Raw genomic sequence first — 16,140 nt, forward strand, 5'->3', positions numbered from 1 at the left:
CTCACCCTCCTCTCTTCCCCAGCAGCAGAGACCCCATACTGCTCTCTGCCTCTCACCCTCCTCTCTTCCTCAGCAGCAAAGCCCCCATACTGCTCTCTGCCTCTCACCCTCCTCTCTTCCTCAGCAGCAGAGCCCCCATACTGACAGAGTAGTCTCTATCGCTCAGTGTTACCTTCTGGGACTTCAGTTTATATACAATAGTCTCTATAGCTCAGTGTTACCTCCTGGGACTTCAGTTTATATACTATAGTCTATATAGCTCAGTGTTACCTCCTGGGACTTCAGTTTATATACTATAGTCTATATAGCTCAGTGTTACCTTCTGGGACTTCAGTTTATATACTATAGTCTATATAGCTCAGTGTTACCTTCTGGGACTTCAGTTTATATACTATAGTCTATATAGCTCAGTGTTACCTCCTGGGACTTCAGTTTATATACTATAGTCTATATAGCTCAGTGTTACCTTCTGGGACTTCAGTTTATATACTATAGTCTATATAGCTCAGTGTTACCTCCTGGGACTTCAGTTTATATACTATAGTCTCTATAGCTCAGTGTTACCTCCTGGGACTTCAGTTTATATACTATAGTCTATATAGCTCAGTGTTACCTCCTGGGACTTCAGTTTATATACTATAGTCTCTATAGCTCAGTGTTACCTTCTGGGACTTCAGTTTATATACTATAGTCTATATAGCTCAGTGTTACCTCCTGGGACTTCAGTTTATATACTATAGTCTCTATAGCTCAGTGTTACCTTCTGGGACTTCAGTTTATATACTATAGTCTATATAGCTCAGTGTTACCTCCTGGGACTTCAGTTTATATACTATAGTCTATATAGCTCAGTGTTACCTTCTGGGACTTCAGTTTATATACTATAGTCTATATAGCTCAGTGTTACCTTCTGGGACTTCAGTTTATATACTATAGTCTATATAGCTCAGTGTTACCTCCTGGGACTTCAGTTTATATACTATAGTCTCTATAGCTCAGTGTTACCTTCTGGGACTTCAGTTTATATACTATAGTCTATATAGCTCAGTGTTACCTTCTGGGACTTCAGTTTATATACTATAGTCTCTATAGCTCAGTGTTACCTTCTGGGACTTCAGTTTATATACTATAGTCTATATAGCTCAGTGTTACCTCCTGGGACTTCAGTTTATATACTATAGTCTATATAGCTCAGTGTTACCTCCTGGGACTTCAGTTTATATACTATAGTCTATATAGCTCAGTGTTACCTCCTGGGACTTCAGTTTATATACTATAGTCTATATAGCTCAGTGTTACCTCCTGGGACTTCAGTTTATATACTATAGTCTATATAGCTCAGTGTTACCTCCTGGGACTTCAGTTTATATACTATAGTCTATATAGCTCAGTGTTACCTCCTGGGACTTCAGTTTATATACTATAGTCTCTATAGCTCAGTGTTACCTCCTGGGACTTCAGTTTATATACTATAGTCTATATAGCTCAGTGTTACCTCCTGGGACTTCAGTTTATATACTATAGTCTATATAGCTCAGTGTTACCTCCTGGGACTTCAGTTTATATACTATAGTCTCTATAGCTCAGTGTTACCTTCTGGGACTTCAGTTTATATACTATAGTCTCTATAGCTCAGTGTTACCTCCTGGGACTTCAGTTTGTATACTATAGTCTCTATAGCTCAGTGTTACCTCCTGGGAACCTCATGGGACCCTGTTCCAGGGGATTCCTGTATGTCCTGCTGCTCCTGCCACCATAGCAGCCATTACACAGAATTCACAGTCATGAGGTGGAACCCTGCTTTTTTTTCCAGAAACAAACGTTTTTCTTCTGTCCTGTTAGACTGATTAGGCTCAATGTCACGATCTGGACCCCTGACACACACAGTCCCTCTTTTCCCTAACATATGCTAATGATGCTGTTGGTCACAGTTGGAGAGGGGAAGGAGGAAAGAGGGAGGTAGAGGGACATTAGGGCAGCAGCTGTATGCATTTCAGCAGAATGACTGCTGTCACTTTCACTTTCACTACCTCTATCTCTCTCTCTTCAATGTCAAGTGAAATAGATAATAAACTAAAGTGAAATAAACAATAAAAATGAACAGTAAACATACACTCACAAAAGTTCCAAAGGAATAGAGACATTTCAAATGTCATATTATATATATATATATGGTGTTGTAACGATGTGCAAGTAGTTAAATTACAAAAGGGAAAATAAAGCAACATAAATATGGGTTGTATTTACAATGGTGTTTGTTCTTCATCGATTGTCTTTTCTTGTGACAAAAGGTCACACATCTTGCTGCTGTGATGAAACACTGTGATATTTCACCCAGTAGATATGGGAGTTTAGATTAGTTTTCAGTTTATAAACTATAGTCTATATAGCTCAGTGTTAGATTAGTTTTCTAATTCTTTGTGAGTCTGTGTAATCTGAGGGAAATAGGTGTCTCTAATATGGTCATACATTTGTCAGGAGGTTAGGAAATGCAGCTCAGTTTCCACCTCATGTTGTGGGCAGTGAGCACATAGCCTGTCTTCTCTTGAGAGCCAGGTCTGCCTACGACGGCCTTTCTCAATAGCAAGGCTATGCTCACTGAGTCTGTACATAGTCAAAGCTTTCCTTAAGTTTGGGTCAGTCACAGTGGTCAGGTATTCTGCCACTGTGTACTCTCTGTTTAGGGCCAAATAGCATTCTAGTTTGCTCTGTTTTTTCGTTGATTCTTTCCAATCTCAAGTAATTATCTTTTTGTTTTCTCATGATTTGGTTGGGTCTAATTGTGTTACTGTCCTGGGGCTCTGTGGGTTGTGTTTGTGTTTGTGAACAGAGCTCCAGGACCAGCTTGCTTAGGGGACTCTTCTCCAGGTTCATCTCTCTGTAGGTGATGGCTTTATGGAAGGTTTGGAATTACTTCATTTTAGGTGGTTGTAGAATTTAACGGCTTTTTCCTGGATTTTGATAATTCGCGGGTATCGGCCTAATTCTGCTGTGTATGCATTATTTGGTGTTCTACGTTGTACACTGAGGATATTTTAGCAGAATTCTGCATGCCGAGTTTCAATTTGGTTTTATACCATTTTGTGACTTTTTGGTTGGTGAGCGGACCCCAGACCTCACAACCATAAAGGTCAATGGGTTCTATAACTGATTCAAGTTTTTTTAGCCAGATCCTAATTGGTTTGTCAAATTTTATGTTCCTTTTGATGGTGTATATAGATTTCTGACTTCCTGTTTTGATTTCAACTCAGGATTTTGCCTGCCAATATGTGTGCAAGCAAGGATATGTGCGCGAGCAATATGTGTGCGAGCAAGGAGGCCGACAAACCTGACTCAGTTATACCCAGCTCTGTAAGTAGGAATGGGCGAAAATGCACCCAACTTACTGTGGGAAGCTTGTGGAAGGCTGCCCGAAACATTTGACCCAAGTTTGACCCACGGCAAAGACATTTGACGCAAGGCAATGCTACCAAATATGAGTTGAGTGTATGTAAACTTCTGACCCACTGGGAATGTGATGAAAGAAATAAAAGCTGAAATAAATAATTTTCTCTACTATTATTCTGACATTTCACATTCTTAAAATAAAGTGGTGATCCTAACTGACCTAAAACAGGGTATTTTTACTAGGATTAAATGTCAGGAATTGTGAAAAACTGAGTTTAAATGTATTTGGCTAAGGTGTATGTAAACTTCCGACTTCAACTGTATATGTTGAATAGGGTAGGGCTCAATCTGCATCCCTGTCTCATCCCACGGCCATGTGGAAAGAAATGTGTGTTATTTGCCAATTTTAACCTCACACTCATGCCAAATTGAGTCAAAAGATGTTTTGAAATCAGGAAGGCATTAGAAGACTTTGCCTATGTTTTGGTTTGTATTTTTGTCAATTAGGGTGTGCAGGGTGAATGCGTGGTCTGTCTTGCTGTTATTTGGTAAAAAGCCTGTTTGACAGTTGCTCAGTACATTGTTTTCACTGTGGAAAATGTACGAGTCAGCAGAGTAGAATGATCTACTCTCTCTCCCTCTTTTAATATATCCCCCTATCTATCTCTCTCTCTCTCTCTCTCTCTCTCTCTCTCTCTCTCTCTCTCTCTCTCTCTCTCTCTCTCTCTCTCTCTCTCTCTCTCTCTCTCTCTCTCTTCCTCCTCCTCTTCTTTTACTCTCTCTCTGTCTCTCTCTCTGTCTCTGTCTCTGTCTCTGTCTCTGTCTCCCTCTCTCTCTTTCTCTCTCTCTCTCTCTCTCTCTTTCTCTCTCTCTCTCTCTCTTCAAACAGAATGAATGAGGAGTGAAAGGAGGGCTGTATTGTTTTCAGTGTGCGGAGGGACTTTTTCTCTTGTTGGTGTCTTTTGGATTCTCACTGAGGTTTCTTATCAACAGGTGTGTGATGGATAAGCAGCAGCTGGAGGAGCATCATGTCACTGTCACGCTGGGACACACAGATCTGTGGAAAGAGAGCTAGGATACTACTGACCGGGGGAAGTCTTACTTCTCTGATCAGGTAGGAATGGAGAATCTACATGTTCAGCGCTTAACTTGAGTGAATATTAACTCAACAACATTGTGTTGCTCCTGTACCTAAATATAAACAGTGCCGGCCCTTATTTCAGTTCAAATCAAACACTGGATGTGTTGACGTGAAGTGTTCAACAACACCTTGGCATGCTTGTTTAACATAATAGGACAAGTTATGAAGCAAAACCTCAGTCTTTGGCTTGACTTTAATCAAATGCTGTTTTAATCTAGCCTAACTCTAACTGTCCTTTGAGGGTTTCTGGCTGCCTGTGTGTGTGATTACTGGACCCAGATTGGAGCCAGACAGATGGAGTCAAAGCCAGTTAAAGGCATGTAGTTTCTAGGCAGTCAGAGGCTGAAGGTAGAGATGGTCTGTCTGTCTGTCTGTCTGTCTGTCTGTCTGTCTGTCTGTCTGTCTGTCTGTCTGTCTGTCTGTCTGTCTGTCTGTCTGTCTGTCTGTCTGTCTGTCTGTCTGTCTGTCTGTCTGTCTGTTGTGGATCTGACAGCTGCTGCCTAAGAATACAAAATATCACTCTCCTGCCAACTTTCTGTCATTATAGTGAGAAAAGCCAGAAACAACAAAGCCTGTAAAGAAAGTGTGAGAGATGATGAAGAGGATGGTCTGAGGTGACACATCCAGGGGGTGATGTGTAGGTCAGCATGTGTGAGTAAGTTAGTCACCCTGTGTTGTCCAGCTATCACAGTGTCACACACAGCTCTCAGGCCCCCATAACCCCCCAACCATGTTCTTCATCATTTGACGATGTGGACTTTGACTGACCTGAGATGTTGAGAAGGATAAGTGGAGGGAGGGAGGGAGGGAAACAGAGACACTTCCCCCTCACAGTAACCTCTGTCACTCCCTTTTTATAACAGATACAGTAGTTAGTAGATAGTTAGATGTTAGTAGTTGTGCTTTCTCAATTAATTTCAATTCAATTCAAAGAGCTTTATTGGGAAAAATACAACATGTTTACAAAACAAGTGAAATAGATAATAAACAAAAGGAACAGTAAACATTACAGAGTTTCATATTATATATATATACAGTGTTGTAACGATGTGCAAATAGCTAAAATACAAAAGGGAAAATAGATAAACATAAATATGGGTTGTATTTATATTGGTGTTTGTTCTTCACTGGTTGACCTTTTCTTGTGGCAACAGGTCACAAATATTTCTGCTGTGATGTCACACTGTGGTATTTCACCCAGTAGATATGGGAGCTTATCAAAATTGGCTTAGTTTTCTAATTCTTTGTGGGTCTGTGTAATCTGAGGGAAATATGTGTCTCTAATATGGTCATACATTTGGAAGGAGGTTAGGACGTGCAGGTGTAACGGAATTCGTCCTCCTCATCTAACGAGGAGTAAGAAATGTCAGACCAATGCGCAGCGTGGTAAGTGTCCGTATTATAACACGACAACAATACAAAAATAACAAAGTGCAAAGATAAGAAAACCGAAACAGTCCTGTAACGTGAACAAACACTGACACGGAAGACAACCACCCACAAAACACAACAGAAAACAGGCTCCCTAAATATGGTTCCCAATCAGAGACAATGACTAACACCTGCCTCTGATTGAGAACCATATCAGGCCAACCCAACATAGAAACACAAAACATAGATAACCCACCCAACTCACGCCCTGACCATACTAAAACAAAGAAATAACAAAAGAACCAGGGTCAGAACGTGACAGCAGCTCAGTTTCCACCTCATGTTGTGGGCAGTGAGCACATAGCCTGTCTTCTCTTGAGAGCCAGGTCTGCCTACGGCGGCCTTTCTCAATAGCACACAACAACTGACACCCACGGAGCATCGTTACCCATCACTCCACAAAAGCCGCGGCCCTTGCAGAGCAAAGGGAACAACTACTTCAAGGTCTCAGAGCGAGTGACGTCACCGATTGAAACGCTATTAGCGCACACCACCGCTAACTAGCTAGCCATTTCACATCGGCCACTGCCTGTTCACCCCGCTATCATCCAGAAGGCGAGGTCAGTACAGGTGCATCAAAGCAGGGACCGAGAGACTGAAAAACAGCTTTTATCTCAAGGCCATCAGACTGTTAAACAGCCACCACTAACATTTAGCGGCCGCTGCCAACATACTGACTCAACTCCAGCCACTTTAATAATTCATAATTGGATGTAATAAATGTATCACTAGCCACTTTAAACAATGCCACTTTCATATGTTTACATACCCTACATTACTCATCTCATATGTATATACTGTACTCGATACCATCTACTGCATCTTGCCTATGCCGTTTGGCCATCGCTCATCCATATATTTATATGTACATATTCTTATTCATCCCTTTACACTTGTGTGTATTAGGTAGTTGTTGTGGAATTGTTAGATGACTTGTTAGATATTAATGCACGGTCGGAACTAGAAGCACAAGCATTTCACTACACTCGCATTAACATCTGCTAACCATGTGTATGTGACCATTAACATCTGCTAACCATGTGTATGTGACCATTAACATCTGCTAACCATGTGTATGTGACCATTGACATCTGCTAACCATGTGTATGTGACCATTAACATCTGCTAACCATGTGTATGTGACCATTGACATCTGCTAACCATGTGTATGTGACCATTAACATCTGTTAACCATGTGTATGTGACCATTAACATCTGCTAACCATGTGTATGTGACCAATAACATCTGCTAACCATGTGTATGTGACCAATAACATCTGATAACCATGTGTATGTGACCAATAACATCTGATAACCATGTGTATGTGACCAATAACATCTGCTAACCATGTGACCAATAACATCTGCTAACCATGTGTATGTGACCAATAACATCTGCTAACCATGTGTATGTGACCATTAACATGGTCTTTCTGGTGTTTTGATGAGTAATTGATTGAAGTTTTGGGGAAGCTTAGCCCATTGATTTACAACTACAAACCCTCCTGGCAGAAGTTTGACGTTACATTTGCGTCAAAGGAGTTGTTTATTCCCAGAAGAAGATTCACCGTTCGTAAGTCTTGTAAATCAGTTGCATTCATCCTCAAATTAAGTTGCATGTTTGAAAATCGTATTGAATTTATTCAAATGTCAAGTTATAACTTCATGACCGTTGTTACATCATGATACAAGCTGGCAAAATTAAATGACACATTTGCAAATCATGATACAGGATTGTAAAATTAAATTACACATTTGCGAATCATACTTGCAACCACAAATCTCAATGTGAGAGCAGGAAATTAAACATACAAGCTTTCATATCGACATGGAAAGTTTAGAATCAAATCTAATCGTGTACGTTAGCACACCACAACAGGTTGGGACGATACGGCCTGCCTGCGTCAGCTTGGTAGAATGTAGCTCACTCACTACACGTTTCAGTGTTTCCTTTGTGTTGCTCTTAGTCCTGGTCCTGATGGCCTTTCTCTGTTCCCAGGCCTACTGTCTCTTTAATTATACCAGCCTGGATTTAGCTTGATGAAGGGACAGAAAGTTGAAGGACAATACCGCTGTGTCAGTGTGACTGTGCCAGCGTGACTGTGTCAGTGTGACTGTGCCAGCGTGACTGTGTCAGTGTGACTATGTCAGTGCCAGTGTGACTGTGCCAGTGTGACTGTGTTAGTGTGACTGTGCCAGCGTGACTGTGTTAGTGTGACTGTGCCAGTGTGACTGTGTTAGTGTGTGCAGCCCTAGGTGGGAGCCTCCCTCACCCTGGGACAGCAGGCCTAAGGCTGGCCCAGGGCCCTGGTCTACAGTAGATAAGACCACTACAATAAATAACTGTGTTCAAACAGGAGCCGTGACAGAGTTTAGAGATAGCTAGTTTGGTCTGTGTTCCTCCTCTCTCCTCTCTCCACTCCTCCCCTCCACTGGCCAGTGTCCCTCCTCTCTCCTCTCTTCTCTTCTCTCCTCTCATCTGGTCAGTATGCCGCCTCTCTTCTCTCCTCTCCTCCTCTGGTCAGTGTCCCATCCTCTGTCCTCTCCTCTCCTCTTCTCCTCTGGTCAGTGTCCCATCCTCTGTCCTCTCCTCTCCTCTTCTCCTCTGGTCAGTGTCCCATCCTCTGTCCTCTCCTCTCCTCTTCTCCTCTGGTCAGTGTCCCATCCTCTGTCCTCTCCTCTCCTCTTCTCCTCTGGTCAGTGTCCCATCCTCTGTCCTCTCCTCTCCTCTTCTCCTCTGGTCAGTGTCCCATCCTCTGTCCTCTCCTCTCCTCTTCTCCTCTGGTCAGTGTCCCATCCTCTGTCCTCTCCTCTCCTCTTCTCCTCTGGTCAGTGTCCCATCCTCTGTCCTCTCCTCTCCTCTTCTCCTCTGGTCAGTGTCCCATCCTCTGTCCTCTCCTCTCCTCTTCTCCTCTGGTCAGTGTCCCATCCTCTGTCCTCTCCTCTCCTCTTCTCCTCTGGTCAGTGTCCCTCCTCTCTCCTCTCCTCTCCTCTTCTCCTCTGGTCAGTGTCCCATCCTCTGTCCTCTCCTCTCCTCTTCTCCTCTGGTCAGTGTCCCATCCTCTGTCCTCTCCTCTCCTCTTCTCCTCTGGTCAGTGTCCCATCCTCTGTCCTCTCCTCTCCTCTTCTCCTCTGGTCAGTGTCCCATCCTCTGTCCTCTCCTCTCCTCTTCTCCTCTGGTCAGTGTCCCATCCTCTCTCCTCTCCTCTCCTCTTCTCCTCTGGTCAGTGTCCCATCCTCTGTCCTCTCCTCTCCTCTTCTCCTCTGGTCAGTGTCCCATCCTCTGTCCTCTCCTCTCCTCTTCTCCTCTGGTCAGTGTCCCATCCTCTGTCCTCTCCTCTCCTCTTCTCCTCTGGTCAGTGTCCCATCCTCTGTCCTCTCCTCTCCTCTTCTCCTCTGGTCAGTGTCCCTCCTCTCTCCTACTCTGCCCCTGAGAAGTGAACTAAATCATTCTAGTGGTCTATTTCTCCTTCATTCACTGTAATGCTTTCATCTCTCTGTCTCTCTCCCTCACTCTCTCTCTCTGTCTCATCTCCATCTCTCTCTCTATCCCTCTCTCTGTCTCTCCCTCACTCTCTCTCTCTGTCTCATCTCTATCTCTGTCTCATCTCTCTGTCTCTCTCTCTCTCTGTCTCATCTCTCTCTCTCTCTCTCTCTCTCTCTCTCTCTCTCTCTCTCTCTCTCTCTCTCTCTCTCTCTCTCTCTCTCTCTCTCTCTCTCTCTCTCTCTCTCTCTCTCTCTCTCTCTCTCATCTCATCTCTCTCTCTCTCTCTCTGTCTCATCTCTATCTCTCTCTCTCTCTCTCTCTCTCTCTCTCTCTCTCTCTCTCTCTCTCTCTCTCTCTCTCTCTCTCTCTCTCTCTCTCTCTCTCTCTCTCTCTCTCTCTCTCTCTCTCTCTCTTCTTTCTCTGTCTCTCTCTCTCTCTCTCTCTCTCTCTCTCTCTCTCTCTCTCTCTCTCTCTCTCTCTCTCTCTCTCTCTCTCTCTCTCTCTCTCTCTCTCTCTCTCTCTTTCTTTCTCTGTCTCTCTCTCTCTCTCTCTCTCTCTCTCTCTCTCTCTCTCTCTCTCTCTCTCTCTCTCTCTCTCTCTCTCTCTCTCTCTCTCTCTCTCTCTCTCTCTCTCTCAATTCAATTCAATTCAATTCAAGGGGCTTTATTGGCATGGGAAACATGTGTTAACATTGCCAAAGCAAGTGAGGTAGGTAATATACAAAAGTCAAATAAACAATAAAAATGAACAGTAAACATTACACATACAGAAGTTTCAAAACAATAAAGACATTACAAATGTCATATTATATATATGCAGTGTTGTAACAATGTACAAATGGTTAAAGCACACAAGTTAAAATAAATAAACATAAATATGGGTTGTATTTACAGTGGTGTTTGTTCTTCACTGGTTGCCCTTTTCTTGTGGCAACAGGTCACAAATCTTGCTGCTGTGATGGCACACTGTGGAATTTCACCCAGTAGATATGGGAGTTTATCAAAATTGGATTTGTTTTCGAATTCTTTGTGGATCTGTGTAATCTGAGGGAAATATGTCTCTCTAATATGGTCATACATTGGGCAGGAGGTTAGGAAGTGCAGCTCAGTTTCCACCTCATTTTGTGGGCAGTGAGCACATAGCCTGTCTTCTCTTGAGAGCCATGTCTGCCTACGGCGGCCTTTCTCAATAGCAAGGCTATGCTCACTGAGTCTGTACATAGTCAAAGCTTTCCTTAAGTTTGGGTCAGTCACAGTGGTCAGGTATTCTGCCACTGTGTACTCTCTGTTTAGGGCCAAATAGCATTCTAGTTTGCTCTGTTTTTTTGTTAATTCTTTCCAATGTGTCAAGTAATTATCTTTTTGTTTTCTCATGATTTGGTTGGGTCTAATTGTGCTGTTGTCCTGGGGCTCTGTGGGGTGTGTTTGTGTTTGTGAACAGAGCCCTAGGACCAGCTTGCTTAGGGGACTCTTCTCCAGGTTCATCTCTCTGTAGGTGATGGCTTTGTTATGGAAGGTTTGGGAATCGCTTCCTTTTAGGTGGTTGTAGAATTTAACGGCTCTTTTCTGGATTTTGATAATTAGTGGGTATCGGCCTAATTCTGCTCTGCATGCATTATTTGGTGTTCTACGTTGTACACGGAGGATATTTTTGCAGAATTCTGCATGCAGAGTCTCAATTTGGTGTTTGTCCCATTTTGTGAAATCTTGGTTGGTGAGCGGACCCAAGACCTCACAACCATAAAGGTCAATGGGCTCTATGACTGATTCAAGTATTTTTAGCCAGATCCTAATTGGTATGTTGAAATTTATGTTCCTTTTGATGGCATAGAAGGCCCTTCTTGCCTTGTCTCTCAGATCGTTCACAGCTTTGTGGAAGTTACCTGTGGTGCTGATGTTTAGGCCGAGGTATGTATAGTTTTTTGTGTGCTCTAGGGCAACGGTGTCTAGATGGAATTTGTGGTCCTGGTGACTGGACCTTTTTTGGAACACCATTATTTTGGTCTTACTGAGATTTACTGTCAGGGCCCAGGTCTGACAGAATCTGTGCAGAAGATCTAGGTGCTGCTGTAGGCCCTCCTTGGTTGGTGACAGAAGCACCAGATCATCAGCAAACAGTAGACATTTGACTTCGGATTCTAGTAGGGTGAGACCGGGTGCTGCAGACTGTTCTAGTGCCCGCGCCAATTCGTTGATATATATGTTGAAGAGGGTGGGGCTTAAGCTGCATCCCTGTCTCACCCCACGACCCTGTGTGAAGAAATGTGTGTGTTTTTTGCCAATTTTAACCGCACACTTGTTGTTTGTGTACATGGATTTTATAATGTCGTATGTTTTACCCCCAACACCACTTTCCATCAATTTGTATAGCAGACCCTCATGCCAAATTGAGTCGAAGGCTTTTTTGAAATCAACAAAGCATGAGAAGACTTTGCCTTTGTTTTGGTTTGTTTGGTTGTCAATTAGGGTGTGTAGGGTGAATACATGGTCTGTTGTACGGTAATTTGGTAAAAAGCCAATTTGACATTTGCTCAGTACATTGTTTTCATTGAGGAAATGTACGAGTCTGCTGTTAATGATAATGCAGAGTATTTTCCCAAGGTTACTGTTGACGCATATTCCACGGTAGTTATTGGGGTCAAATTTGTCTCCACTTTTGTGGATTGGGGTGATCAGTCCTTGGTTCCAAATATTGGGGAAGATGCCAGAGCTAAGGACGATGTTAAAGAGTTTTAGTATAGCCAATTGGAATTTGTTGTCTGTATATTTGATCATTTCATTAAGGATACCATCAACACCACAGGCCTTTTTGGGTTTGAGGGTTTTTATTTTGTCCTGTAACTCATTCAAGGTAATTGGAGAATCCAATGGGTTCTGGTAGTCTTTAATAGTTGATTCTAGGATTTGTATTTGATCATGTATATGTTTTTGTTCTTTATTCTTTGTTATAGAGCCAAAAAGATTGGAGAAGTGGTTTACCCATACATCTCCATTTTGGATAGATAATTCTTCGTGTTGTTGTTTGTTTAGTGTTTTCCAATTTTCCCAGAATTGGTTAGAGTCTATGGAGTCTTCAATTACATTGAGCTGATTTCTGACGTGCTGTTCCTTCTTTTTCCGTAGTGCATTTCTGTATTGTTTTAGTGATTCGCCATAGTGAAGGCGTAGACTCAGGTTTTCCGGGTCTCTATGTTTTTGGTTGGACAGGTTCCTCAATTTATTTCTTAGATTTTTGCATTCTTTATCAAACCATTTGTCATTGTTGTTCATTTTCTTCGGTTTTCTATTTGAGATTTTTAGATTTGATAGGGAAGCTGAGAGGTCAAATATACTGTTAAGATTTTCTACTGCCAAGTTTACACCTTCACTATTGCAGTGGAACATTTTACCCAGGAAGTTGTCTAAAAGGGATTGAATTTGCTGTTGCCTAATTGTTTTTTGGTAGGTTTCCAAACTGCATTCCTTCCATCTATAGCATTTCTTAATGTTACTCAGTTCCTTTGGCTTTGATGCCTCATGATTGAGTATTGCTCTGTTCAAGTAGACTGTGATTTTGCTGTGGTCTGATAGGGGTGTCAGTGGGCTGACTGTGAACGCTCTGAGAGACTCTGGGTTGAGGTCAGTGATAAAGTAGTCTACAGTGCTACTGCCAAGAGATGAGCTATAGGTGAACCTACCATAGGAGTCCCCTCGAAGCCTACCATTGACTATGTACATACCCAGCGTGCGACAGAGCTGCAGGAGTTGTGACCCGTTTTTGTTGGTTATGTTGTCATAGTTGTGCCTAGGGGGGCATATGGGGGAGGGAATGCTGTCACCTGCAGGCAGGTGTTTGTCCCCCTGTGTGCTGAGGGTGTCAGGTTCTTGTCCAGTTCTGGCATTTAGGTCGCCACAGACTAATACATGTCCCTGGGCCTGGAAATGATTGATTTCCCCCTCCAGGATGGAGAAGCTGTCTTTATTAAAGTATGGGGATTCTAGTGGGGGGATATAGGTAGCACACAGGAGGACATTTTTCTCTGTTAAGATAATTTCCTTTTGAATTTCTAGCCAAATGTAAAATGTTCCTGTTTTGATTAATTTAATGGAGTGAGTTAGGTCTGCTCTATACCAAATTAGCATTCCCCCTGAGTCCCTTCCCTGTTTCACACCTGGTAGTTTGGTGGATGGGACTACCAGCTCTCTGTAACCTAGAGGGCAACCAGTGGGTCCGTCTCCGCTATACCATGTTTCTTGCAGGATGACAATGTCTGCATTACCGATTTCTTTGGTGAAGTCCGTGTTCCTGCTCTTTAGGCCAAAGGCAGATGACCTCAGGCCTTGGATATTCCAGGATGATATAGTGAAGGCTTTTTGTTCCATAAAGTGTCCAATGTTGTTGGCCGTGTGGTTTGGCCTCAGGCCAGTAAGTGTGAGCAGAGCCTGCTGAGCATCTGGTACATGCCGTTGGTTTGGGCGAGTGTAAGAGTGGGGGTTGGGCCTGTTTGCCCGCTCACTACCTGGGCGTATGTGTGACTTCCATGTTGATGCTCTCTTTGCGGGGGTGGGGTGCATGGGGTGGGCAGGAGTGGCATAGGTCTGACCAATAACATCTGCTAACCATGTGTATGTGACAAATAACATCTGATAACCATGTGTATGTGACCATTAACATCTGCTAACCATGTGTATGTGACCAGTAACATCTGCTAACCATGTGTATGTGACCATTAACATCTGCTAACCATGTGTATGTGACCATTGACATCTGCTAACCATGTGTATGTGACCATTAACATCTGTTAACCATGTGTATGTGACCATTAACCATTAACATCTGCTAACCATGTGTATGTGACCAATAACATCTGCTAACCATGTGTATGTGACCAATAACATCTGCTAACCATGTGTATGTGACCAATAACATCTGCTAACCATGTGTATGTGACCATTAACATCGGCTAACCATGTGTATGTGACCATTAACATCTGCTAACCATGTGTATGTGACCATTAACATGGTCTTTCTGGTGTTTTGATGAGTAATTGATTGAAGTTTTGGGGAAGCTTAGCCCATTGATTTACAACTACAAACCCTCCTGGCAGAAGTTTGACGTTACATTTGCGTCAAAGGAGTTGTTTATTCCCAGAAGAAGATTCACCGTTCGTAAGTCTTGTAAACCAGATCTGAGGGGGCCTAAATGGGGTGTGGGCATGGTTGATGTGGGGGGGTGTTGATTGGTTGGGGTGGGGGTGTGGATGTGTCTGGGGGTGCTGTGGTCTGGATGTAAGTCCTCTTGGCGTGGGTCCTCTATGTGTAGGTCCACGGGGGGGTCCTGCAGGTCTTGGAGGGTGTCTCGCTGGTCTGGGTGGGGTGTCTATTGATCTGTTGCTCCTGTGTGAAGTGTTGGGGCTGCGTTTGAGAGCGATGTCCTTTAGAGTCCGGACAAAGGTGGGCACTGCTGCCTTATAGAGGTGGACCTGGTCATAGAGGCTGTTCAAGTCCAGGGTGGAGTGGTGGGCCAGGAAAACATTTGGTTTTGAGGCACAGTCACGGGAAATGCTTGCGTTTACCCGCTGTATTGTAGCAGGGTGGAAGTCTTTTCGTGGTAGCAGGGTGGAGATAACCACTTGTGCATTGGGGAAAGTAGAAGAAGCTTTTTCAATCACTCCCTTCAGTGCTGTGGCCACCCTTTCCTGCTTTGCTCTCAGGTCGTTTGTGCCTGTGTGTATTATTATGTGGCTAGGTGAGCCTAGTTTGTCCTCAGACAGAAGGTCTAGGGCGCGCTGGGTGTTTGGACACCAGAGTTTAGACACACTGTGTTTGGGAAAAAGTTTTTTTTCTTCTATATATTTCCCATTTGAGTCCATAAGGAGAACAATCTGTGTCTTGTGTTTGTTCTCAGTGGGTGTGGGGGGGTTGTCAGGAGGGCTATCAGGGTGGCTGACAGGGGGGGTGCTCAGGGGGGGTGAGAGCTGCTGGGCTTGGGTTTTTTCTTTTGTCTGTTCTGCTGTGATGTTGACTCTATGGTCAGGGTCTGGTGTGGACTGTTCTGCTGTGGTGTCGAGACTTTTGTCCGGTGCTGAGGTGGGCTGTTCTGCTGGCGTCTCTGTGGGGATGGCCACCTCCCTAGTGGGTTGTTCTCTGTCACATGCCATCCCCCTCAACCTCTCCTCCAGCAGTCTGATCCTCTCCTCCATCCCCCTCTCCCTCTCCTCCAGCAGTCTGATCCTCTCCTCTAGTGCTTTGTTCTGCTCCTGCTTCTGCTCTTTCTCCTGTTGAAGTTGTCTCACCACTGTCCAGAGTGCAGATATGTCTCTCTCCACCTCCAGCTCTCCTGGTCTGGTTAAGGGGTTGTTGTGCTGGACTGTTGTCTGGGTCTGTGCTGACTGGAGTGTAATCACCTGCTGTTCCAGCTCCACCTGCCTTACCTCCAGCTGGGTGAATTTATCCTTCATTTCAATGAGGGAGAAGTGCTCTGTACTGGGAGGTTGACTGTCTGCTGAGGGTTGCTCGTCTGTGGGGTTATATGATGAAGAGGTCTGGTCTGACCCGCTTGGGGTGGGGGTATCTTTATCAAGGGAGAGCTTCTCCTGCTGGGCTAATTCTTTGATTAGGTGAAAGTCCAGCTGAAACTGTTTGGGGTTGCCCTGTACCAATACTGTTCCAGACTTATATAGATTTATGTTAGCTGACTCAGAGTCCTCGTTGT

General features: G+C 43.8%; 1 protein-coding gene across 4 annotated transcripts in view; it reads left to right on the top strand.

The window, feature by feature from the left end:
* Positions 1-16,140, top strand: part of sipa1l2 (signal induced proliferation associated 1 like 2) — a 467,180-nt gene that overhangs the window by 106,987 nt on the left and 344,053 nt on the right. For all 4 annotated transcript variants that reach the window (XM_071391253.1, XM_071391254.1, XM_071391255.1 and 1 more), the window contains exon 2: positions 4,381-4,501. The gene's annotated coding sequence lies outside the window, so the exon portion shown is untranslated. The remainder of the gene's footprint in view (positions 1-4,380; positions 4,502-16,140) is intronic.

Source organism: Salvelinus alpinus, chromosome 3, assembly GCF_045679555.1.
Source record: "Salvelinus alpinus chromosome 3, SLU_Salpinus.1, whole genome shotgun sequence".
NCBI lineage: Eukaryota > Metazoa > Chordata > Actinopteri > Salmoniformes > Salmonidae > Salvelinus > Salvelinus alpinus.